The 25048-nt window shown below is 39.9% G+C and overlaps 1 protein-coding gene across 1 annotated transcript in view; it reads right to left on the bottom strand.

Annotated features, from left to right (window-relative positions):
- LOC143040507 (uncharacterized) overlaps positions 1-5012 on the bottom strand; it is a 62539-nt gene extending 57527 nt beyond the window's left edge. The window contains exon 1 of the mRNA XM_076211599.1: positions 4903-5012. The gene's annotated coding sequence lies outside the window, so the exon portion shown is untranslated. The remainder of the gene's footprint in view (positions 1-4902) is intronic.
- Between the last annotated feature and the right edge of the window lie 20036 nt (positions 5013-25048).

Here is a 25048-nt window from a genome sequence, read left to right as displayed (position 1 = left end):
TCCACCTCACAGCGCGGTGAACAATTGACCATCCCATGGCGTGGGTGATCATTTGTCATTGCTGTTTTGTATTTTCTCTCCTTTTGTCGACCTCTCCTATGTTCGTACTTATTTCATATTATTTGTTTGTGACTTTTCTTTAGCTCATTTATGTAACACTATTTCTGTATATTTACGCTTTGCCTATTGTTTGTATTATTCTGCCTTGAAAATGAAGTTTTGTAACTTCGAAAAGTTGGTACAGAAATATCTTCTAGTTTGATTAATTATCATACTCGTACCTCAGTGTTGAAATGTCCTTTGCTGATCTTCAACATCGATTGCCTCTTGAAATACGTCGTCTTGTTCGCAGTATTGAGCAAGTTAACAAGAAAATTGTGAGTTGTCATCATGCTAATATATACAACATTTCTTGCCAGAGGAAGACCTCCTGCCTAAGTATACGCATATATATATATATATATATATATATATATATATATATATATATATAAATATATATATATACATATATATATACATATATATACATATACATATATACATATATATATACATATACATATATATATACATATACATATATATACATATATATGAATATACATGCATATATATGCATATGTATATATATGCATATATATGTATATATACATATGTATATATATGCATATATATGTATATATGCATATGTACAGTATATATATGCATATGTACATATATGCATATATATGTATACATATGTAAGGGGAAAAAGCATTGGTATATGTATGTATATGCATATGTATACATATGCATGTATATGTATACATGCATATGTATATACATGCATATATATGCATATGTATATATGCATATATATGTATATATATCCATGTATATATGCATATGTATATATACACATATATGTATATATATGCATATATATATGTATATACATTGATATGTATATATTATATATGCATATATACGCATATATATATATTATATGTATACGCATATATATGCATTTATATGTATATACACATACATATGTATACATATATATACGCATATATACATACACACACACATATATATATATTTATATATACCTATATACATATATATACACGCATATATACATACACACACACATATATATATATATTTATATATATATATATACCTATATACATATATATACATACACATACATATATACATATACATACACATACATATATACATACACATATACATATATATATGTATATACATATATATATAATGCAACATCGATTTTAGATACAAATCGTAGTAAAGTTTTTTTTTCGGATGAGCTCGGAGTGTCGTGTACTGGAGAAAAGTCATGGGTGTGCCACTTTTGGCACGTGTGCCAACGGTTACCCACCCCTTCCGTGGCCAATCGGTGGGTGGTGGGGGTAGGGTAGGCTGGAGTTCGATCTGGTAAGGAGTGTTAGATTCACCAAATCTTACACTTCACCGAGGACAAAAAAGGCGACAAAGGTTTTTTTTTTCCCGGGAGACGACGTGGATGCGTGGAAGGTGAGAACATTGAGTGAAGTGTTCTCATTCTTATGGTTTTCTATTTCTCGTCTTCCCCAACCCCCAATTTACAAGTATCATCGTGGCGATGTCACGGTCAGTGAAACTCGTGGCAGTTCGGCACGGCTCCGGTCGGGTCGGCGAGTTGTGGTGGAGACGTATTGCTGCTGCTGCGTTGCCCGCAGAAACCCAGAGCAAGTATCAGTAACCCCACAGAAGCTTAAGAGGGGGGGGGGTGTCCCCCCTGCATGCTCTCGTTATTTACAATGACTTGTATGTCTGTTACCTACACCCTTACCAAAACATAACCTTATGATACGTAACACTACACAAACACAGTTCCTCTCCATACTTTGAGGCCCATTGCATAACAATGGACACAATAAATATAACGAGTATTATCAATTCGGGGGATGCGCGCATGGGCACGCGTACAGAGTGGTACGTGTCCTGGTGCGCTTTGCACGCCGTGTCTGGAAGCAGACGCGTCTGAAATCCAGCCCCGGTGAGATTAGGTAATCTGTAAACGTTGGCGACGTCTCTGAGTACACACCTGCACCATGATATTCTGTCCACAGGTAAGTACAGCAAATCTCTATAGGGTGATGGGGACTATTCAAACATCGCGGGTAACGAATTGTACACTGGCGGAGCGGTGGGTGGGAATGTATGCAGTTAACGGCAAAGAATGCGATACCGTGATGATTCGAATGTGCGAAGATTTATGGTGTTCGCAAGTTCTCAACGTTATTAGTAGTCAATGTATCAAGGCGTATAATCTATGCAGCTCTCAAGCGTGGCATAATTGAAAGTAAATTTCCCGGGCTGAGTTTCCATATGATAATGTGCGAAATACATAGCGTTTACTGCATCGTATGTGTAACTTGTTTACCCTAATGAAAAAGTAGGTGAAAATATAAATAATTCAAGTATATCCCCATCCCTCACTAGCATTGTGTGTACGTTTGTATGTATGTATTTAGTGTTTGATGTATATATGCATGTGTACGTACACAAACCCAAGGCCATTTTCCCCTTACAAGCGAGGTGACTGACTCCTAGGAACACACCCACTTCATACACAAAACCCATTTAACATCCCTTCTCATCTCTGCACATCATGAATAAAGCGTCATTCCTGGTCACACTACTCGGGTGAGGAAGTGCAGCGAGTCACAGCTCTTCCTCAGCAGAGCCCAGCCGACGTTGGTTTACCCCCCCAACCCTCCACACACCGTTTTATCATATTACAATCTCAGACTTTATTCACTGAAATTAATCTACGAAACCGATGAGGACCCTTCGGACCGCGTCCTCCCATCCATTTATTCTCTCCTACCTTTTGCTTTCTCTGTTCTCTGTTCGACAAGTATTCAACATGCATCCAAAATAACTTTCACCCCATCAGTTCACCTTATTTTTGTTCTTCCTCAACCTCATTTCATGCACTTGTTATTAAGAAATGGAGAGCGAAAAAAAATAGGGAGTGTAGTTGCGCGCGTGTGTGTGCATGTGTGCGTGTGCGCGCGTTCGTATGTGTGTGTGTGTGTTGTGTATACTATAGTAACTACGAAGTTGGAGAAAGCAGAAATAACGACTTACAGGTTAATTAAGATCAAAACACTGTTTAATAGTCGTCTGAAGAACTCCAAGACGAACGAAATCTGAAGACGTAGCTCCCTTTCACCGCTACCCCCGCCCCGAATTCTGATAGCAACGAAGATTCATCCTCTTGAAGGGTTAAACGTTATCTCTGTAACAGAACAAACCGGAAGACAAGGATAAGGATAATGAATATCTATGTCAGACAGCTCGCTTTCTCGTGACCGGTTTTCTAGTTGGAGAGAAATTACGAGCCTAGCGACTGGAATGAGAGAATTCAAATAAAAACAACTTGACCGGAAATGGCGCGGAAGTAGGGCAGGGGCACACGCCTCGGGGCAAGGGTAGATGGATGGGTAGAACCCACAACAATACTAACCTTTAATTAACCAAATACGGGGTACGCGGAACAACAGTTAAATTTGTTTCACATTTACCTAATATGAAATAGTATTTACATTAACCTGTGCTCTTATCCTTGGGGACAACATTTTACCGAAGCGATGTAGGCATATATGCAAAGGAGAGATGGAAGGTAGCAGAATGGAAGGTCAGCACAGTCATCAGCATTCATTTCTCTATGGAGATTTGTCTCCAAACATGAAAGAATGCTGTTTGACTCTACTCTTGTATTTACATTATTCAAATCCCTGAAATACTGACTATATCAAACATATTCAGTACTCTATACGAGGGAGGGGTGGAGGGGTTATTCCACAATAATTGTTAGAAAAGAAACTGGATATATCTGTGCGCGCGTACAGAGGCTGCGTATGTTTACTTACATATACCCAACGATGACAGCTGCCACAAAGCCGTTAGACTAACGGTTAGAATTTCCCCCCACCAATTCCAAAGTACGTTCACTGAATGAAATCGTGGGTAGGAATTGTGGTCAGAAAAGCGTCAAAGCAAAGCACAGACTGTACACATAATTATAACTGTAATTTTACTTGGCATTTACGGCAAAACGCGTGAAGTAGGTTGATTGTAGCTGAACACTCGCTAAGGTTTTGTGGTTGCCCTGAAGGTTTACTTATAGGACGAAACTAGCTCAAGGGGTTATCACACTAGGCTAGATTTCCTCCTACATCCTACCTTCAACTTCCATTTGAATAACTAGAATATTAATTTACCTACAAAAAATTACACTTCTCTGGGAACATTTCAACAGAATGTCTAATATTATAAGTTTACCATCTCAGTTCATCATTCAGCTTTGCTATATGACAGTTAATTTGATATTTGGGGATTTGGATAAAGTATTGTAACCAAGTCGTTTTTTACTCTAACGAGCCGTCAAGGGTCGCCACTGGCAAAGTCCGTGGAAGCCTAGTGTGGTGTCATGTAAACGCAGCCCGTGAGTTAAGAAACGATACAATCGTACTAAGCAGACCTGGTCACCTATGCAAGTAAGAGCAACTACCTCATTGGATCGGGTCTCCTTTTAGACCAAGGACCACAAACCCAATTAGAATAAAATATATTGTGAACCATCTCCTTTTCTGATTAATGACAAAGAATACTAATAAACAGTTTTAGTTGGGAATATTACTAACAAAATTAATTTTGAGAAATTATAAAAAAAAAAGACAACTAACATTTGTTTGTACAGCATTTCAGTAAATTCAAGAACATAAGCACCAATCTTCAGTCTATCACCAGGTTTAGCAAATGCCTTGTGGACCACAAAATAAAAACGAAATAAAGTTAAACAAAAAGTTATCATAGCCCATTTGAGCACTTTACTACCTGATCGGACGAGAAATGGCGCATTCCGAGTGCATGCTGGCTGTCAACTTCGTAAAGATCATTCAATTTTTCTATTCATCGTTCCACTTTTAGTATACGTACAACCGAAGCAATTACTGTTTGCTTACAGATAACACAATGCACAGGGATTTTGGTCAAAGAGTGGACGATGTTTTGGAACAGTTTTGAAATAAGCTTGGGTTGAGTTGCCAAGTCGGAGTGAAAGCAACGGCTGCCGCTCACGTCGTTTGTCTTAAAAATTCTTTATAGGTTCGTTAGCAGTAAACTTGACATTATAGCAATCTGCCAGATAAACAACCTATTTCACAACATGTCAGAATTTAACATGTTTACCCAACGGTCTTAATGTGCAATGGATTTGATCTAAAAGTGGATAAAATAACTTTTATGTGCTGTGCATTTCGAACTTTTAAGATCCATTAAGATAAATACCTGAGTGATGAACATTTTCTTTTCAAATACCTTACTGATTTATCTAATTGCTCACCCACTTACATGACTTTATTTATCTATATATTTACTCATATAACCATGTAATTATTGTGTATTTATTATCCTGTATCTAGTTTTGTGATGAAGGTAGAAGGGGAGATGGTTATAAGCAATTATGGCGTTGGTACTTGTGGCCGTAGTATGTCATGAACTTTAAGGCAGTTGTAGTGCATCAACGACCGAAGTGTAGTGGTAGTAACAATAATGGTGATAGCATCTGTGATAGTGAGGACTGTTGGGCTGATGGTGGTTGTGGTGGTTACAGGATCTTTGATGGGAGTGGTGGGAAATAGTACTGGTGACTTACGAGGTTATCACACTGGGCAATTTTTCCTCCAACCTCCGATTAAACGGCAGTACAGCCCAGCCCGATTTTTTTCCGCCGTAAAATCACAATGGCAAATTATTTTGTTTTCTTACAAAAATACATAGAATATCATTTAAAAGGCTGGAGGAAATTCATTTTCCTCCAGCATTTCAGATTACGTCCAGTAAGCTGCGGTCTACAAATCTGCCCCAGCAGTCGGAGGAAAAATACCCCAGTGTGATAAAACTTTTAGTGATGTTCGTACAGGCCAAGTCACTAAGCATTCTTTGGTGAAAAAATGCTAGTCACTTTTAACTTCTACCATCCTGTTACCCTCCTTAAAGCTCTCCTTTATTACGTCTACATCTCTTCTTCGGTGCGATATTGTACTTATATATAGACACGATAATTAACAAAAGTACTGAAAAAGGTGGTCACGTTTGAAGAGGCACTGATGGATGTAAATTGGTGGTGGTGTTTTCGTTATTTTGTAATTGTCGGCATAATAGTAGTAGGGCATCAGTAGTGTAGGTGGTATTAGTATATTGGTGTTACCGGTAGAAGTGGAGCTGAATTGTATATCTAACATTAATTAATGGCGGTAGTGATGGTCATTTAAGATTACGTAATCATTCTATCTTCTTACACATAATCTTATTTAATCATATTTTTTTCTTATTTCAATTTTACTTGATTTCATCTTATCTTATTTTAGTCCCAGATGCGTCTTGTCCTTGTCCTGGGTGCTGTTCAGTTTGTCAATTTACATCACGACCCAACATTCTTTTTCTCTGATTTTGATGTTATATTTTGGTAATTTTAAAAGCATTATGCATAAATATGACATTAAAATGAAATCTATCATTTATAGAGGTAATATATAAGCCGTGGTCACACACTTCCTAAAAATAATAATTTGTTTTCACATGTACGAAAATTACACTGAACGAAAATTATTATTTATAAACAGAGAAGGAATACATAAAATTGTGGCCACATTGTTCCACTGGGGTAACACACTTCAACGTATTTTTCATGAAGCACTAGAAAAGTGCATCTTAATCCATGCATGATATTTAGAATGTATTCCCTGCCACTAACGCAATCACACTAAACAAAAATTACAGTTAACGGATTCATGCACGAACTACAGACTTCCAAAAAACCCAACCGCGCACAGAAATAAAATAAATAGCTGACATGCCTGTAAGGTAAGGAATCATGCGTGTGAAGGTATGTGGTTGAAGCCATCAGTATTACTTTATGTGCACGGATATACAAAACACGTGGCTGCAACAGGTAACCTATTAGAGCCGGGGTTCTCAACCTCTTTTTTCTCACGCTTCCCATACTTATGGAGTGCTGTTCTATAGCCTCCGGGTGACCACGTCAGCATTAAACATTTGTCTTACCAAACAGTTTTTGTGTCGCGGTCCCACTTTTGAAACCCAGTGGCTGCCTTAGGACTCATAGACCCCAAGCTATGAAGTTATGAACTACTGTGTTAGGGACAGGCTGGGTCTTTGCAATCGGGAGGCGTTGTCAAAACTGAACGCTTTGTTTTGAAACACAAACGCCAAAGGCCATCGTCTGCACTACCGTCCCGCGCGCATTTCATATTTACTGAACTTTTTTCGTGACTATGTAGATATAAAACAATTATACATTTACCAGCCAGATATAACACAATATTTGCTCATCGGGTGCATAACGTGAGATATGGCATGAAATGATAAATGCACTGGTGGAAATGTAGTTGGTAAATGGTAATATTGGTATTGGCTTAGCAGCTATAACTGATTTTTTCCTCTTCTTTTTCTTTTAGACGGAAGAAAACATTGTTATTTGAGAAAAATGTGGTATGAGAGCATTACAATTTTCGTCATAGAACATTTAAAACATTATATTTTGACAATATGATGACAAAGTGGAAAAAGTAATACAAAATCGTGTAGATATGTCCGACAACTCTTGATTGATTCAGGACAGCACAGTTCTCGTAACCCAGTGACCGATTCACTACATATAGATCAATCTTCTAGGACATGAGTGAAACGGGATGAAGATCATGGAAAATAAAAGCAGGTATCTTCCGCGCCGGCGGAAATTCGTTGAACTGACTACACTGACGTTGCTCGGCGACGTCTCAGCCTTGCTCCGACCGCGCGCTCAACAGCACGGCCGGGCCTGCACGTGCGTCCTATAGGGCTGTCAAATGAAGCGAGAACCTTGCGCCGGAAAACATCCATTTCACTAACCTCCGCCTTTGCCTTGGGTGCTGGAATAGCCAAGGTAGGTGGCAGGGTCACCGATAGATTATTAGAGATTAGATATGGTGCTATGCAGCTGTGAAGTGAGATTTTGATCAAACGGATCAAAGTGGTACACTCATTCTGCGTTACTCGGTACGAGTGTGGTGGCGCATAGTAGTGTTTCACATTTGCACTCCGTCTCCTGCTCCAGTTTATCATACTTCAGGGCCAAATCCAGAAAAATTGAAACGAGGGGAGCTCCAACCAACCCCTTACCATTAAAAACCAAAATTACCCAAACTACAATACATCTAAATCACTCTACAAATTTTTTGATGAATTGCCATTAGCTGGGATATTATTATTAAGCCCCAGGTTTTTACTTTATTAAAAGAAAACTCAGAACGCTGTTTTCTGATGTTTCGACTGTTAAAGTGGGGAGGGGGGGGTGTCGCGTGCTGGCTGTGCTATCTTGAAAGTCATCTCATATCTCTGACACCATACCACCAAATCACGAATTCCCTCAACCATCACTTTCCAGTGGCTCAAAGATTTTCACCATGCGACCCAAATTCTGCACATCTCCAACCACGACCGCGACCCCTACTGGTTTTGCACGTTATAATGTTTAATCATGTCACTGGTTAGGCTGTGTAATAGTTAAAGATGGATGCAGTTAGTATTTTCATGTGAATCTTGAGGGAAAACGCTGAGCGGCCCATATGTGGTCACGACCTCAAGGGAACGGGGACAAACACCTGATTTACTTCCCTGGAAACTCTCGGGGATTCCTGGTCTCTTTTTCCTGGCAATAGAATGTAATTTAATTTGTCTGCATGTTTCTCCCCCACCCCCTTTCTCTCTTTCTCTTCCTCTCAAATGCATTCATACTACGCTACCGTGATTCCTGTCATCGTGATTCCTACAGCGTCATTGACCTCAATCCCCAGTTTTTCTTTACGATTCACACCTGGCTGGTACGAGTAGACCTTTGTACCTTTGTGTATGTGTGTGTTAAAATTATGGCCTTGGGGTCCTGTCTCCACTTCTCATTTTTTTTCATTAAATCCTTTTATGGATGTATGAAGAAAAGTGTAGAAGGCAGAGGTGGATGGAGTGAACTTGAGGGGACGACTGAGGATAAGATGGATGGGGTGAAAGGGGCATTGAGCAAGAGGGGAATGTCTGTTGAGCAAGGAAGGGAGAAGGCAGGAGATAGGGGTGAGTGGAGAATGGTTGTGTATAGATGATACTGTGATGCAAGGAAGTGAGGGAATGGGGGATTAGGGAATAGGTATATGTGAATGATATTTTGACGCAGCCCAAAGGGATTTCTCCCTCTCCTCTTTTTTTCTGCATGAGGGGACGGAGAGGGGGGGGGTCGCTGATTAGTTAAAGCAGACTTTCTGTGGGTGTGCTGTGGCTTGTTGCATTGCTTCTGACCCAGAGCAGTGTGCAGGATACAGGGATGACCCGTCATCCATGAGGAGCTAAGATGATTTGGCTACCTCTCTTGTATGGGGGAAAACCCCTTGGTATACAGATAGAATTCCATTTATGTTGCTGGCCTAGCTTTATGTTTTCACCCAACTTGTCCCACAAGCTGTACATGGAAAGCTATACTTCCAGACGTCTTTTAAATAGTTTTGCTTCTTCATTTTTGCTATGAACTCTCTTCAATTCTTTTTTGTTATATATTTCCAGTTTAAATAACATTGTCACATCAACTCTTTCTTTGTTCCTCGAAAGTGCAAAGTCACTTTTTTCAGTTTCCCGTCGTCATATTCAGGTTTAGGGGCAATCTGGATGACGCCCACTGTGTTCTCTATTTAACTTACACCTTTCTTTAGGTGTGGTGATCACACTTCTGATGTGTATTTCAGTGTGCGTGTGTCTACTAACATGCAATTTTAAACCTTTACTGGATTTCCTAAGACGTGACCTCCTTCTCCCTTCTGGGAAAAAGTGACGTCTCTCTCTCTCTCTCCGATAACCGACGAATCTGTCGGAGTCCGTCGTGGACTGTTCGGAGTTTGTCGGGTTTCGCAGATTTTTTTTCAGGAGGTTTGATAGCTTTCTTCCTAAATCTCTTTATTTAGTATAGCGGGAAGTCTTATTGATATCTGGAGGATTTTACACACACACACACACACACACACATTTGCGAGCCGGGTATGTGGAATCTTTTGAGAGGTCTCAAATTCGAAAGACCGGCTTTCCCCCTTCGTCGTGGGTCCTCCTGTTCTTCGTGGCGAGGAGGACCTCCAGGACACTTCGTAAGGACGCTTCCGTCTTCATCATCATCAACGGTGGATTCCGTGGGCGTGTGGAGCCTGCCACCACCCCACCTAGACTCTTCATCATCATCATTTACGGGCGAGGGACTTCGAAGTCGAGAGGAACCTGTCGCTTCATCACTTCTGAAGCAAGTTCGTCATCGAAGTCCAAGGCTGGGGCCACTTCGCATCAGCGACAGACACTCCCGTCCTCGACCGATGTGAGACATCGCCTGACTGGAGGTCGGGGTCTGTGTTCTTAGCGACTTCGTGAGACGGTGACGGATCTTCGAAGACGAGCGGAGACCGTCCCGTCTCCTGGCTCTCCAACTACGAACTGGGGGAGCTCGGCGCCAGCTGGAAAGGTTGGCGTCACTTCGGCTAAATAAGGGAGACCTTCTTCAGTCACTTCGTTTCTCGAATCTCTTATCTTGGGGTTTAAGACGACAGAAACGGCGTGTGGCACATTTGTATATCAGAGAAGCTCTCATTGGATTTTCTGTAATAAACGTTATGTTCACCACGGCTCATGATGTACTGAAAGAGGTACCTGAAGGGCTCATGGTGTACTGAAAGAGGTACCTGAAGTGTGTGATTCACCATGGTCTTGGATCAAACGTTGGACATGTGATCGACAGCTATTTTTCTCCCGGATGAGAGCTCAGAGGTCTTATATGACCGAACTATGGGTAATGCCGTGACCTTACACACACAAAACTCCCCGTTCACGAGAGTTGGAGTACCGACTCGCAGCGCAGCGATACTGGAATTATTTCAGCCCTGGATGGGATTCGAACTCAGACCGATGGATTAGTAAATGCGAACACTACCACTGCGCTGTCGAGCCGTATGTATGTGTGTGTTTACCAGGGCTTTTTTTCAGGAAAAGAGCTGAGTTTCCTGTGTTATGTACCAGTTTTCAGTGGATGAAAGATAACAACAGATTCCTTTGGACGCTCTGAATGCTCGGGATGACATCACTCCTCTGCCAAACTTACCGCTTGTGACCACACGGTTGTGTACGTAACAGTGCAATGAGAGTAGCGTTTCTCAACCTTAAGGTTCCCCGGAACACTAAGGTTCCGCGAAAGGTCCCTAAGGGTTCCGCGAGAACAAGTGAGATAAGCTAATACGATGAAAATAAAATGAGAAAGATATAGTATATGTTTTTTTTTTCTTTTTTCTTTTTTTTTTTCTTCTTTCCGCAGGGGTTCCTTGAGACATGCAATTTATTTTAAAGGTTACGCAAGGGTAACAAGGTCGAGAAACGCTGGTCTAGGTGTTTGCATTTTTTAAATCTTGGTTTATTTTTGTCCCTCCGTAATTTTCCGAGTCTCGTTTACTTATATCATTTACCGTTTCTTCCACATATCTTCATGTTTTAGACCCATGCTAATGTTCTACTCTTGTGTCTATCTTTTCTTGGGCTTTCCATAGTTTCACCCTGTGTCTTCTTCTTGTTCTCTTCGTAGATGCTTTCGCGAAGTCTTCTTTGTCTATGAACCTTTCCTCACCCATTCCCTCCTCCAGACTCCCAAACTCAGCCTCACCTGTCATTTTCAGCTTATATTCACTCAACGCTTGCACATCCATCTTTTAAACGTATGCACGCTTCGAAGAGTCCGTTCAGGGTGCTGCATATGTCGTGATTTATTACTAGCAATTATGCCAAATCAACCTTGGTACATACCTCCCTCTTCCTTATTTCCCATCTGTGTGCTATTTTTTTTATTTTTTTTATTCCGAACGTAGTAAACAAAACTGTATATTACCATGAGCATCACCTTTTAGGATCATAACAACGATTTGAATCCATTCTATGACACGTGGCAACAGCGCTTTCCCTGCCATGTTGCCACGTTGAGGTGTAACTGGTGAGGCAGGTGGGATGTGGGTGGTAATCGTTGTTATAATCCTAAAAAGTGATACTCGTTGTACTATACATCTTCCTTTACTATATATAGAATACAAAAAAATATATATATTTCAAATAGCACGTAGAAATAAGAGAGAGAGGGAGAGAGAGAGAGGGTATATACTAAGGTTGATTTGGCACATCGTATACCACACCCTGAAAGGACTTCTTGGAGCGCACAGACTATACCAGCCTTCTTCTTTTCACCCTCAGTCGATCTACAACCACGCACACTCAGAAAGGATAGATGAGAAGAGAATAGCGAAACATAGATGGAGTTGGGTTGAGAAGGAAACAGACCTGTGGGAAGACCAAGGGAGAGGTGGGATGGAGTAAATGCAGCGAAACGCTGATGAGTCAAAGAGAAGAAGACTCTTTCGAGAGGACGAGCTGGAAGTTAGTGTCGAGTCAACTGACAGGCTGACGCCTAACAGGGAGCAGATAAGATATATGTAATACAGTTTCGGTTCAGCTCCTAGATTCTAGAATCCTCTATTCTGCCTCACCTCTTAGCATAGAATTCCTGGAAAAAAAAAGAAAACGTAAAATCTGAAAGACTAGAGGAATTGGACGGCTATCTCGATTCATTCTACATGTTCGAAAATTTCCGTCGAGTGCATCGATCACATCGATCACGAAGTGCAATTCTTTTCTTCCTGGAGCGAGATTCTGATGCAGTTCAACTCCTCTCCAGAACCCAGAATGTGCATGGCGTTACCTTGGCTGGTGGAGACCGCACAAACAACATGTGTGAGAGCTGGAACCCCGCTCTTTTCCATTTGGTTGGCCACAAGCATCCATCTCTCTGTGAACAGTGATGGGTAGGCCTAAACACAGAACTGGACAGGACCGATCTACGTCATATTATACACGTAAACATTAGAGTGATTCTTACAATCTTATCAGTTTATGTAATTATTAAGATTAATGTTAATTGGTCACAGTGATTCTTACAACCCCATTAATATATGTAATTGTTGAAATCAATGTTAATTAATGATTCTTACTAATCATTTAACGTTAATGAGTCAATGTGATTCAAAGGATCACATAAGAAGAGCATACAGACTGGAAACCTTTTGGTACATAACTAGGTCAGATGCTAAAGATAGATAAACGAGGAAATTAATAAACAGTTTATGTAACTATCCATATTAACGTTAATTACGTCAGAGTGAATCTTACTACCTTATCCACTTGTCTGATTTTTAAGGTTAATGTTGTATGTGTGGCAGTTACCGACAAGTTTTAAAATAAACACCAAATGTGATAAGGAGATTTTAAACGACGTTTCGTTTGGTATAGCTGTATCAAGTACTTGATCAAGATGCAACAAGCCACCGTATTAACACAAGCTCCGTCTTGGCACGGTGTTTCTTTAGTTAAAGTTAATGATAATTACTCAGTAAAACACGTAGTTTATATACAATGAAACCCTGGAGAGAGACCTATAGAAGGAAGATGGTCTCCTTGCCAAGGTGGTCGTTGTAAGAAGGTTGTAAGGAATGTGTTTCAAACCTTCTATGTTTGTCTGATACATGTTGTAACTCTAATGTAGGTTGAGTGCTCAGATAACCAGTTTAACGTTTAAATTCTTAATCGACACGGGTCTCTGCTTTCGAATTAGTCACGTGACTGAATAAGGCCCTGTTCACATTAGTGGTCTGAACCGCGCTGAAACCGTTAGTGTGAATAGGGTCTAAGGTGTTGCGGGTATAATTAGAAAAATAAATACATATGCCACTGGGAATTTAAGGAGTTAAAATCAAATATCTAGTCTACACACACTCTTCCTTTACGAAAACGACAGTATTCTCTCATCTCTTGTTTCTTTTACTGCCTTATTTATTACGAATGGATTGGAGTGACTTTCACTTGGCTACCTCCCTTATAAAGGGGAAAAATCTTGCTATATAGATTTATTATGATTCTGTCATAAACGCCTTCTAAGATACTCAACAGGCTAAATCTTTCTAGACAATTGAACTTACTTCCATTTCCCAATAAAATTTTTAAGAACGATTATTTGATCAAACTTTACTCAGCAGAATAAACACTCCTCCCACTTAGTCGTGTATCTTTCTTATATATATATATATATATATATATATATATATATATATATATATATATATATATATATACACACACAAGCCGCGGGCTTCGCCAGGGGCTTGGGTGCGCAAACAGCGGCCTATGGCCGCAGCTTTCCGCGCCCTAATCCCTCGTTTTCCACCTTCGGCCTCGGGGTGGGACCCCAACACGGGATCCCCAGCACGAAGAAGAACGCGAAGAAGAACACGAAGTAGAATGCGAAGAAGAACGCGAGGAAGAAGAGGAAGAACGCGAAGAAGAACGCGAGGAAGAAGAAGAAGAACGCGAAGAAGAAGAAGAAGAGGAACGCGAAGAAGAAGAATACCACCTGACCCCGACTTACCCAAGCGCTTTTTCAAGAATATTTTTAGGACAAAGTGTCACCGTAATACCACCTGTCCCCGACTTCCACAGCGTTTTTTTTTTTTAGAATATTTTTATTTAGACATATATATATATATATATATATATATATATACAAACATATATATATATATATATATATATATGTGTGTGTGTGTGTGTGTATCATGATTCTGCCATGCATTTCAATTAGCATACTCATCGTTGTCCTGTTGCATTCTCTCTCCTAAATTATAACTGGGCTGCCGCAGTCTTCACCAGCGCCGACCGTTGAGAGTTCGTTTGAGTAAAAACGACTTTGGTTACAATATATATATCAAATCTCCAAATATCAAATTATCTTTCCGTTATGTACACCAAAGCTGAATGATGGACTAAAAGATTGTAAACCTATACGACCGTTAGACATAGTGTTGAAATGTTCTTAGTGAAGTATAGATTTCTGTAAGCGAAGTCATGTTCTAGCAATTCAAATGAAGATTGAAGGTAGGATGCGTTTCATCACGTGTGCCACTACAATCCTCTTTCCTGCATCTTCGTTATCTCTACCACTACTGTAGTTCCTCTTATTCTCCTATTCCTGATCTTATATATAAGCTGGACTGGTTTTACTGATATTACTACTGTTTTGCATTCTCTTCGTTTCATCTTTAGGTTCACTACGATCACATAGAACCCCCGACATTTTTCTCGTTATTCTATCTACATTGCATGAACCCTTTTTCGATTCTGTGACCAATTTTCCACCCTCACCTACCGTCGAACTTGGGTATTTCAACTTTTACACTCTCTTCAACCTTGCCTAACCAGTTGCATACCACATAAATCCTGTACCACCTCTTTTATTTCCACTTTCCGTTTCACCCACTCTCCCTCCACATCTCGGCAGTTTTTTGTCTTTCCATTCATCCCGCTCTCGACTCTCATTTGTTTTCTTTGCCCTCTGCTTTCTCTTTACTTTCCCAGCATTTATTGCATGCCTTACCCTCCCCGCGCGAAAGCTTGGCTGGGTTCTGTTCTCCTCTACCCACTTTCACTTTTGTCGAGAGATGATGATGCTACGGTCTACCCATTCTTCTACTTCCCAACACACGTGCATCTTTATCCCTCTCCTCGACTCTCGCCCAGGCATGATGATTCATACCTTGTGCATCTATACTGTTCTACTTCCACATAGTGGCGTACCCAAGAGGCCTGTAGATTGGACACATCCCCCATAGCAACTCCTGAGTCTGTCATTAAATTCACTACAAGGACGTAATCGCACTGAATTGTCTTTTGTTTCGTTGTTTACATTGAAGGTGGCAACGATAACACGGCGTTTCTTCACGATCTTACTCGCACGGGCATCCCCTGGATGTTTCTTATACTCTGAGCGCATGCGTCAGTCGTCAACTGGTTTGTTGCCACTTGCAACCGGATTTATTTATTCATTTATTTATTTTTATTTTCTTATTTTACGTTTGGGAGTTTCTTTGCGCTACTGGGAATTTAATTTTGAAAATACTCTGACCACAGGATACCAACAAGTTTAGGGAATAGGAGTTCCAACAATACTGGCGTACATAGAAGAGGTTTCATTATGCTCCTTTCCGACTTTCGCGTTACCGCATAATATTCCACTGACAAAAAAGAATATAAATTATGCTTAGATATTATATTCTTTTTCAAATAATACATATGAAATCATACCAATGGCAATCCATAGTAAGTTCTTTCTACATATTTGCATGACGGAAATATAGTAACGGTATTAAATTTTACTTAGACGATCCCTACTGGGTATTTGGCAATGATTCTTCGTGTTGACGTCACAAACGTACGAGTTCTCGAACTGGTAAACGTTTTCTTCTTTAACTTTTGACGTTTGTCATTTTCGACTTTTGCAAATTAGATTATATTTTCTTTAAATAAATCTTGGCTCTTGACTGAGAGAGAGTTATTAAGCCACTGGAATGCGACACTAAATGTTCAAGCCTAACATAAACGGTGTTTTTATTATCAAATCAAAATTATTATTATTATCATCTTTAATAATATTATCATTATTACTATTAAAATTAAAGACAACCACTGTAGGTTAGGACGACTGGTACCAAGTACAATAAATCCTGCCTGACAGCAATCGTGTTTGTATAGCAACCTTGACTGTGAATTGAAATGTTTGCATTTTTCAATACTTTGATAGAATTATAAGTAAAAATTAGACAAAAATACAGTTTTTATTTATTTACTTCATTAGTTGTATGTATCTATTCATTCATTCATTCATTTATTTAAATATCTATTTAGAAAGTAGCAGCCTTATCATATTTTTTCATTACTGTGGTGTTTACATTGATCTTGAACTATTTATTCTCCTCTAAAAGAAAACGGATTCATATAAAGACCACTGCCCACCTTACCAGAGAGGGTCCACAAATCCAGCCGTTTTACCGTAATGCTATACATCCTGGTCTCTGTCTGACCGGGGTATAATGATTTAAATATATGAATAGCTTGGCTGTACCAGATCATAACGCTACTTCTTAGGCCCTGTTCATACTGGCTGTTTGAACCGCGCGGAAACATCGGCGGTACCGCATTGTCGAGGAAAAACTGCGCGGTTGTGTGTGAACGCTTCAATTGACTTACACTGTAAATGAACCGCGGCGGTTCAAACCGCTAGTGTGAACAGGGCAATCATTTATAAGTGGATAGTATACTATTATGAAGTATCTGAAAATACCCCCCTTAGATCGAGGTGTGGGGGGGGGAGGTGAGGGCTGAGGGAGGATTGTCATTCAGATTATATAAAACAATAATGATAATAATAATAATAATAATAACAACTATAATAATAATTATTAATAATATTTTTTTCTGTTTATCAAATATATTTTGCATCCTACGGAGTCCATAGCTTTCTTCGGATTTTCAGAAGTCTCCGTGAAAGATCAATAATTTACGATTCAACAATTTTGTAATTTACCATAGCCTCGGACAGACCCAGAGCACGATTGATGACGTAATCTGAGGCTCGCAGCTCTAGCATTTTCTATGCTCTGGGTTCAAACCCCAAACTTCTCTCCGATTCCCAACAGTAGCCGTTAACTGCTCCAACAAACCCTAAAGGAGTATCACACTGGGCTATTTTTCCTTCGACTGATGGAGCAGATTTGCAGACCGCAGCTTTCGGGAAGGAATTTGATATGCTGGAGGAAGTTATTTTCCTCCAGTATATCAAATGGTATTTTATGTAAATTGCTGAGTGAACAAAATAGTTTGTCATAGTGATTTGACGGCGGAAAAAATTCTGGAGGTGGGCGGTACCGCCGATTAATTGGAGGTTGGAGGAAAAATAACCCAATGTGATAACAAGCTCTGAAAAAGGGTTTTTATATTTTCATTAGACTTGAGCAACTCGGTGTCCCCTTTAGAAAAAAAAAAACAGAATGCACCATTTTTCTGGCTAACACAACAGCAAAAAAAGAAAAGAAAAAAAACATAACAGCTATACATTTTGTAAGAAAAACATGAAGTTTCTAGCATAGGTAGTTCACGTTAGCATAGCTAGTCATACGTCCAAGGGAGCCAGATTTGATTAATGAGGAACATAGTGGTTAAGTCCAAGATGTCTGTCAGCCCACCAGATGTAATGTTCAGTGTTTGATATTGGTACAAAACTGCATTATAGTATTTAAGTTATCAGTTTTATCATTATTAATTTGATAATGCTTTTGAGATCACCAGATTTCGTGGAATACATTCAGATCGGGGTCGAATTACACATACACACACACACACACACACACACACACACACGTGTAAAGGATGTGAACGAATACAGTTTTCCATATAGATGCATAAATGCTCAGAATAGCTTAGAAGGTGATATAGCACAAACTCGAACAAAACATGAATTTAAATCTATGTGATAATTGGAAATCAAGGACATAGACTAAGTTGGAACTGTACATTAATTTAAGGCTAGGTATGATCAATTAGAGAGGAGGAAGTGGGACCCAACGAGCGTAGCTCCTTTCCTGTATACTACAATATTGTACAATAAAGCAAACACACACACACACACACACACACACACACAACCACTTTCTAGCAGTTAACACTGATCCTTCACTGACTGCATTGCATGCATTAAAGTAGATTGAACATATCATTTTCCTCTGAGAATGACTGTCATGTTTCCCAGGGAGCCTCTTTCCCAATAGCAGCAAAGGCGAAAACGTCGTGAAGAACTGGAACAGTCAGATATTGTGTCTAATTCACTGTGGCAAGTATTTCGTGAACAATTATGTACCAGGAGCTTGACCCGGAACCAAAATCGCCCCACATCTCGCCTAAGAGTTACCTTCCCGAATGAAGACACAGCCAATCCCATCACATTATTTTCAACGGTATCTGTTGTCACCTTCTTCCATTCCTTTTTGCGCAGCATCTGTCACATAACAGAAGTACATCGTGTCGGCCTCCTCTTTGCAAACAAGGGGCAGGGTGGGCCATGACTCGACAGAAGACCAGGGGGCTCTTGGTTCCATCTGTTGTGTACAGTTCTTTGCCCTTCTCTGGTGGAGGATGGATGGGTTCACGTTACAGGGAAACAAGTAGTTCAGTTCTATTCTCAGAGTACGGAAGTACTCGTAGGTCCTTCAAATTCTGTGGCATCTGAACCTTTCTTCTGATTGAGGCAGGTAGGTTAACAGGCTAGACAAGGTCAATGCGGCCGTTTTTTGTTAAAAACGAGTAAATAGATATGGTGGAGAGTTTCTGCGTGCTCTTAAAATGTTCTTCATGTTCCAGGATTTACCATTTAAATCACATATGCATCATCGAGAATTGTTGCATCAACCACAGACGTACTTGTGTCTTCGAACAGACCTGATTCTTGGCAGCGAAGTAGATCCGTTGAAACCCAATCTACATTTTAGCTCCAGTTGACAAGTATGGGAAAAGAAATCGTTGATGACTCCATCTTGGGTTTGACAGATGTACAGCCTTGAAAAGACACAGTCACTCATCAATGTTACGAACTGTGCCTTCTTTTTTTATTCAATAATTACCGGTGACCTGCTGAACAACGACAATTTATTCTTTGGGACTTTGCGAAAGAGGTGTTTTATCCTATTCTCGTCTTTCTACCCCGGATTTGGTGTACTGCTCTTCATCAAGAGTCTTGACCATTCTCACCGTTGTAGCTACTTTCGAGTACTTGATGCCCCGCGTGTCAACGAAGAGTTGGTCTTGCCTGTATTCTAGAAGTGGATTCCCCATCTCGTACACCACTGTCACAAGTTCCTTGATTCAGGAATACTACTTGCTGGCCAGAGCAAAGGTGTCAGGTGTCACTAAGGCCATCCTATTGCTTTAATATCTATTCCTCAAACTCAGTGATCATCCTCACAATGTTTGAAGCTGCTATCATCAACGTTGTATACTCCTGGGTTGCCTTTCAGTCCAGTACCCACATCTAAACAAGTTCACGTAAGCACTGTTTTGATCATAAACTTGGTCAAAAGATTAACTCCTGGTGTTGTCCATCACGAAGACCCCAGACGTAAAATCTGCAAGGATATCTGGGTGTTTTTCAGCAAGTCATGTTGCAGACGTGCATGGGAAGCCATCTGGAGTTGTAATCTCAGACAAACATCCAAGGTTTAATCTGTGTCAAGGTTTCCACGTTTATACGGCAGTTGACTTCGAGGAGTGACCTGATGCACCGCGACGTTAGTAGGACTTTGAGACAGTAATCAAAATAATCGTTGACTACGCTTGTACACTGTATAGTATCAATTTCACCGGATGAGTAGTCTTTACTACACGCTTAGTGGAAGCTTTTTATAAAGACTTACAGCTGTGATTTGGAAAGCATCTCCAATTTCGTTGGAAATTGTATCTTAAATGTTTTCCTACATTAGTAATAATAATTTCTGTACTACTTCTATGACTTCTTATTGAAGTGGTACAGAAAACAATCAATGAGGGCAGCAGAACGTTGGGAATAACAGCCAGCTGGAAGTAACTCTTAACGTAGAAAGGCTAGAGGAAGTGAATATTTTTAAGTATTTGGGGTAGCATGTGGCAGGAAATGAAAGAATGGAGGTGGAGGTAATCTGTAGATTGAGAGAAGCAAACCAATGCCTTGGGGAATTGAAAAGTGTCTTAAGAAGTAGGCATTTTGTAATGGATGCAAATAGAATATTACATGAAGGGTTGATTGTGCCTACAGCACTGTATGGGGCTGAGACTTGGAATGAGAGGCAGAGGGGAAATTTTTAAATGTGGTTGAGAAGAACCTGAGAAATATGGTAGGGTTTACTTGGTTGGATAGAGTGAGAAATGAGATGAGGAGGAGAGCGGCGGTTGAAAGGAAGCTGGCATATAAAATACTTTTTGAATGGTTTAGACACATAGAAAGAACGAGAGAAGGAAGATCAGCAAAAGGTGCGCGGAAAGCAGAGGTGGAGGGAGTGAACTTGAGGGGACGACCAAGGATGAGATGAATGGATAGGGTGAAAGGGGTTTTGAGCAAGAGAGGGATGTCTGTTGAGTAAGGAAGGGAGAGGGGAAGGGATAGAGGTGAGTAGAGGATGGTTGTGTATGGATATTTTGACGTAGCCTGAAGGGATTGCTCGCCGTACTCTCTATTTTCCGCATGAGGGAACGGAGAGGGGGTGGGGGTGGGGGGGGTCGCCGTGTGAGTGAAACGGCCCTGCTGGGGATGTGCTGTGTCTTGCTGCATTGCTTCTGGCCCGGACAGTGGGCAGGAGACAGGGATGACCCTTCATCCACGAGGAGCTAAGATGAGAGGGAGAAAAGGGTAGTGAGTGGGAGTGGAATGGGTGGCCTTGACTTGGCTACCTCCCTTATAAGGGGGAAAAAGCCCTTAGTATAAAGATAGATCTCTATGACTCCATTTCATTGTGGTATTGACCCCCAAGAACAGAAGCTTTGTTTACTGAAGTCGAAATACATCTATATAGAATTCGCTGAGCGGCCCATCTTATCGATTTCTTATCTAACCCTTTCAACGGGACGCCACCCTTAGGTAAATTAGACAAAGATCAGCGTCATGCCGAAGGCGATGATGAGGATGATTAGTACTGACTGTGCCGTCCCGTTTAACCAAACCTCTGGTATGGAGCGAGCAGAAATCTCTCTTCGTGTCAAAGAAATGAAGACAGTATACTGCCATCTAAAAAGGTGATCTCCCTCAGTTGTACCTCAGCTAGAGTCCTCACTGAAAGAATATAGAACCATCGCGCCAAGGAAGTTCATCGAAGTTTCAGTTACTTCTTCAGTACAGTGACATTTACAGCCGAATAAAACTGCCAAATGCCAGCTAAATATAAAAACAAGCAAACGAAAACAAATAAATACATAAAAAGATGTATTAATATATGGATTTACCCGCAGCAATTTTGCATTATGTAGTTGGCAAGACCAACAATCTACAGTGATGTAATGATGATTCTACACATGTCGCGTGTACTTCCGTGTACAGTAATAGTCAATCAGGCTACGTACCACTTGTTCATACTCCGTCACCATTAATCTCCCATAACGTAAGGTAGCGTGAGACAACAACGTAGATAAACACAGACTACACGATACCTGGCGTAATGCATCAGTTGTACGCTGCGTCTTTTATGACGGGGGGACTGTACGCCAAGTCTTTTATGCCGGGAAAAGTCTTTAAAATGAGCTTCATATGCCGAGAAAAAACTGTCTTATGTGCCAGGAAAACTACACGGCGTCTTATACGCCGGAAAACTACAATAACAATGATGATAATAACAGTAACAAAAATGATATTAATGATAGTAACAATGAATAACAGTAATAATAATAGCAAAGAATAATAGTAATGATAATAACAATGAATAATAATAATGATGGTTGTAAACAATAATAATATCAATGATAGTAACAATGAATAATAGTAATAATAATAGCAATGAATAATAATAATGATAATAACAATGAATAATAAAAATTATAATAATGATGGTAGTAAATAATAATGATAATAATTAGTATAGGTGGGTAAATTTTTCTTATAGACACATTTGCAATGTGATGCCTAATTCTTCATTCCGATGCTACTTAGCAATATTTCTATTCTTTTTTTTTTTTACAAGTCTATCAACTCCGTAGTTGATTTTATTGATACTGACGAAATAACCCTGATAAATTTCCATAATTCAGGACTTTCGGCTCAACAGAGCCCTCTATTATGGGGTTCTGTTTAGTAACCGCTAGTGCTAGTTGCAAGTTAACTTGCCCGGCACAAGTAAGTGTTAACACTAGAATAGATTGGAGGCAAGTTTACAAACTCTCCAGTAACATAGGACAAGTAGAGTAGTTTATAAGTCGCCAGAACTAGCGGCTACTTAACTAGCTCCGTGTCAATGAATATTATGAATAATGGTTTGTAAGGTGAGGTATTTAAAGGGAAGGGTAGGTCACTGATTCACTTAGCGTGAGAGGTCACAAGTGCCCGCAGATTAGGGGAGGTCACAGTTCAACTTAGAGTGGAAGTGCGAGTCAATTAGGAGAGGTCACAGCTGCTCTCAGACAAAGATAGGTCAAACTCTCTTTGGCTGTATGTAGACCGTCTCATACTTCATAGAACTTAAGATCTTCGGCCTGAATATTATCTTTGGGGCTTAGTTCTTTGATAAGTAAGAATTTGAATATGGGGACCAGCGGGTGTCGTGGCTGGCAGGTCATTGGTGTTTCATGCTTTCCATCGATCAAGTTTACTTTAGTAGAGTAAAATTTATCAACCATTAATATGCAATCAAACATTATGAAAAACGGTCATGATTAAATGCATTTGATTGGGGCTACACTGCTAAAAACTTGGGGACAAGTGATGTTCTTAACAGATCCTGAATATAATGCATAATGACTTCATGAGGAGAACATACCCAAACGTGTTAATAATGAAATAAAGCTATCGTAAGCATCATATCTCCGAGAAGCAATGACGACGACGACTACGATGATGATGATGACGACGACGACGACGAGGATGAAAACACTCTGTAGATATACCCGAGAATATCGAAAGGGTAACTGACGTAGTATCAATCTTTTGGTATGAAGAAAGGATTCACTCCAACCTGACTGGCTCCCACATAATTCTATTTAGCTGGAGGGACCGCCCACTTCTTCAAAGAACCTGAAATAAATCGTACAATTTCCCCCAAAATAAGAGGCAGCAGGCGGAAGATTTTGGCAAAGAGATAGACAATCTCGCATTGGTACAACACATCGCCTGGTTGATCTTCTATTGTTCAGATGTTGATATGCAGTTGCAGATAAGGGCGTAGCCAGCTGGGGGGGGGGACATGAAGCCATGGCTTACCCCCCCATCCCCACCCACCCCGCTACTCTGACCAGAAGGTCAAAGTTCAAAAACATGGTTAGCAACATGGACCACTAACAATGTTTCCGCCCCTGACTTGATAGAGTTTTGAAATAAAATTTTCTTTCATATAGAACAATTATCCTTCTACAATGAATTGGGCTTGGATTTGGGCACTATGTTTGTGCTTCGTTAACCACATAATCGTATGTACAAAAGTTTACTCTCTATATAGTAAGTAGTGTTTTGCATAAAATCTTTATAAAAACAAAAAACAAATTAATGAAAAAAAAACAGTTAAAGGGTTTCATATACCCTCATAGTTTAGTTACATCGGTAATATTTTTTCTATATCGATTATATACGACATAAATAGACTTGTGAAGTGTTATGCATAAAATCATTATCAAAACAAAAAAGAAATGACGAAGAAGAAAAAAAAGTTAAAGGGTTTCATATGTTCTCATACTTTGGTTACATATGTAATAATTTTTTCTATACAGCTTATATAAGACATAAATAGTCTTGTGTATTTTTGTTAACCCTCCCCCCCCCTTTGGCATATTCGAAATTGGGGTGGGGGGTGAGGGGGGGATAAATCTTGGCTGAGCCACTAGATGGCGCGCGCTCAGGCGACTTGATATAAATGGTTTCCTCTTACGCATTACTCGAACGTAAAAGTTCCTGACATAAGATTGTTCTGGTTTAGTCCGTAGTAACTACTAACGCGTTTCTCTAAGGCAACGTTTCTCAACCAGGGTTCCCCGGAACCCTAAGGTTCCGCAAAAGGTCCCTAAGGGTTCCGCGAGAACAAGTGAGATAAGCTAATGCATTTTTTTTTATTTACTTTCATATACGTAATATAATTAAACACGCACGACATATTCTTGGTTATTGTAATAATGTAATATAGACATCATCCTATCTAACCTATTATTACGATGAAAATAGAATGAGAAAGATATGGTATATGTGTTTGTTTTTTTGCGCAGTGGTTCTTTGAGACATGTAATTTATTTTAAAGGTTACGCAAGGGTAAAACGGTATAACGCTGCT

The sequence above is a fragment of the Oratosquilla oratoria genome, chromosome 28 (assembly GCF_046742065.1).
Source record: "Oratosquilla oratoria isolate Oo_2021 chromosome 28, ASM4674206v1, whole genome shotgun sequence".
Classification (NCBI taxonomy): domain Eukaryota; kingdom Metazoa; phylum Arthropoda; class Malacostraca; order Stomatopoda; family Squillidae; genus Oratosquilla; species Oratosquilla oratoria.
The sequence above is the reverse complement of the archived record's forward strand: the minus strand, read 5'-3'. Positions and strand labels throughout refer to the sequence as shown.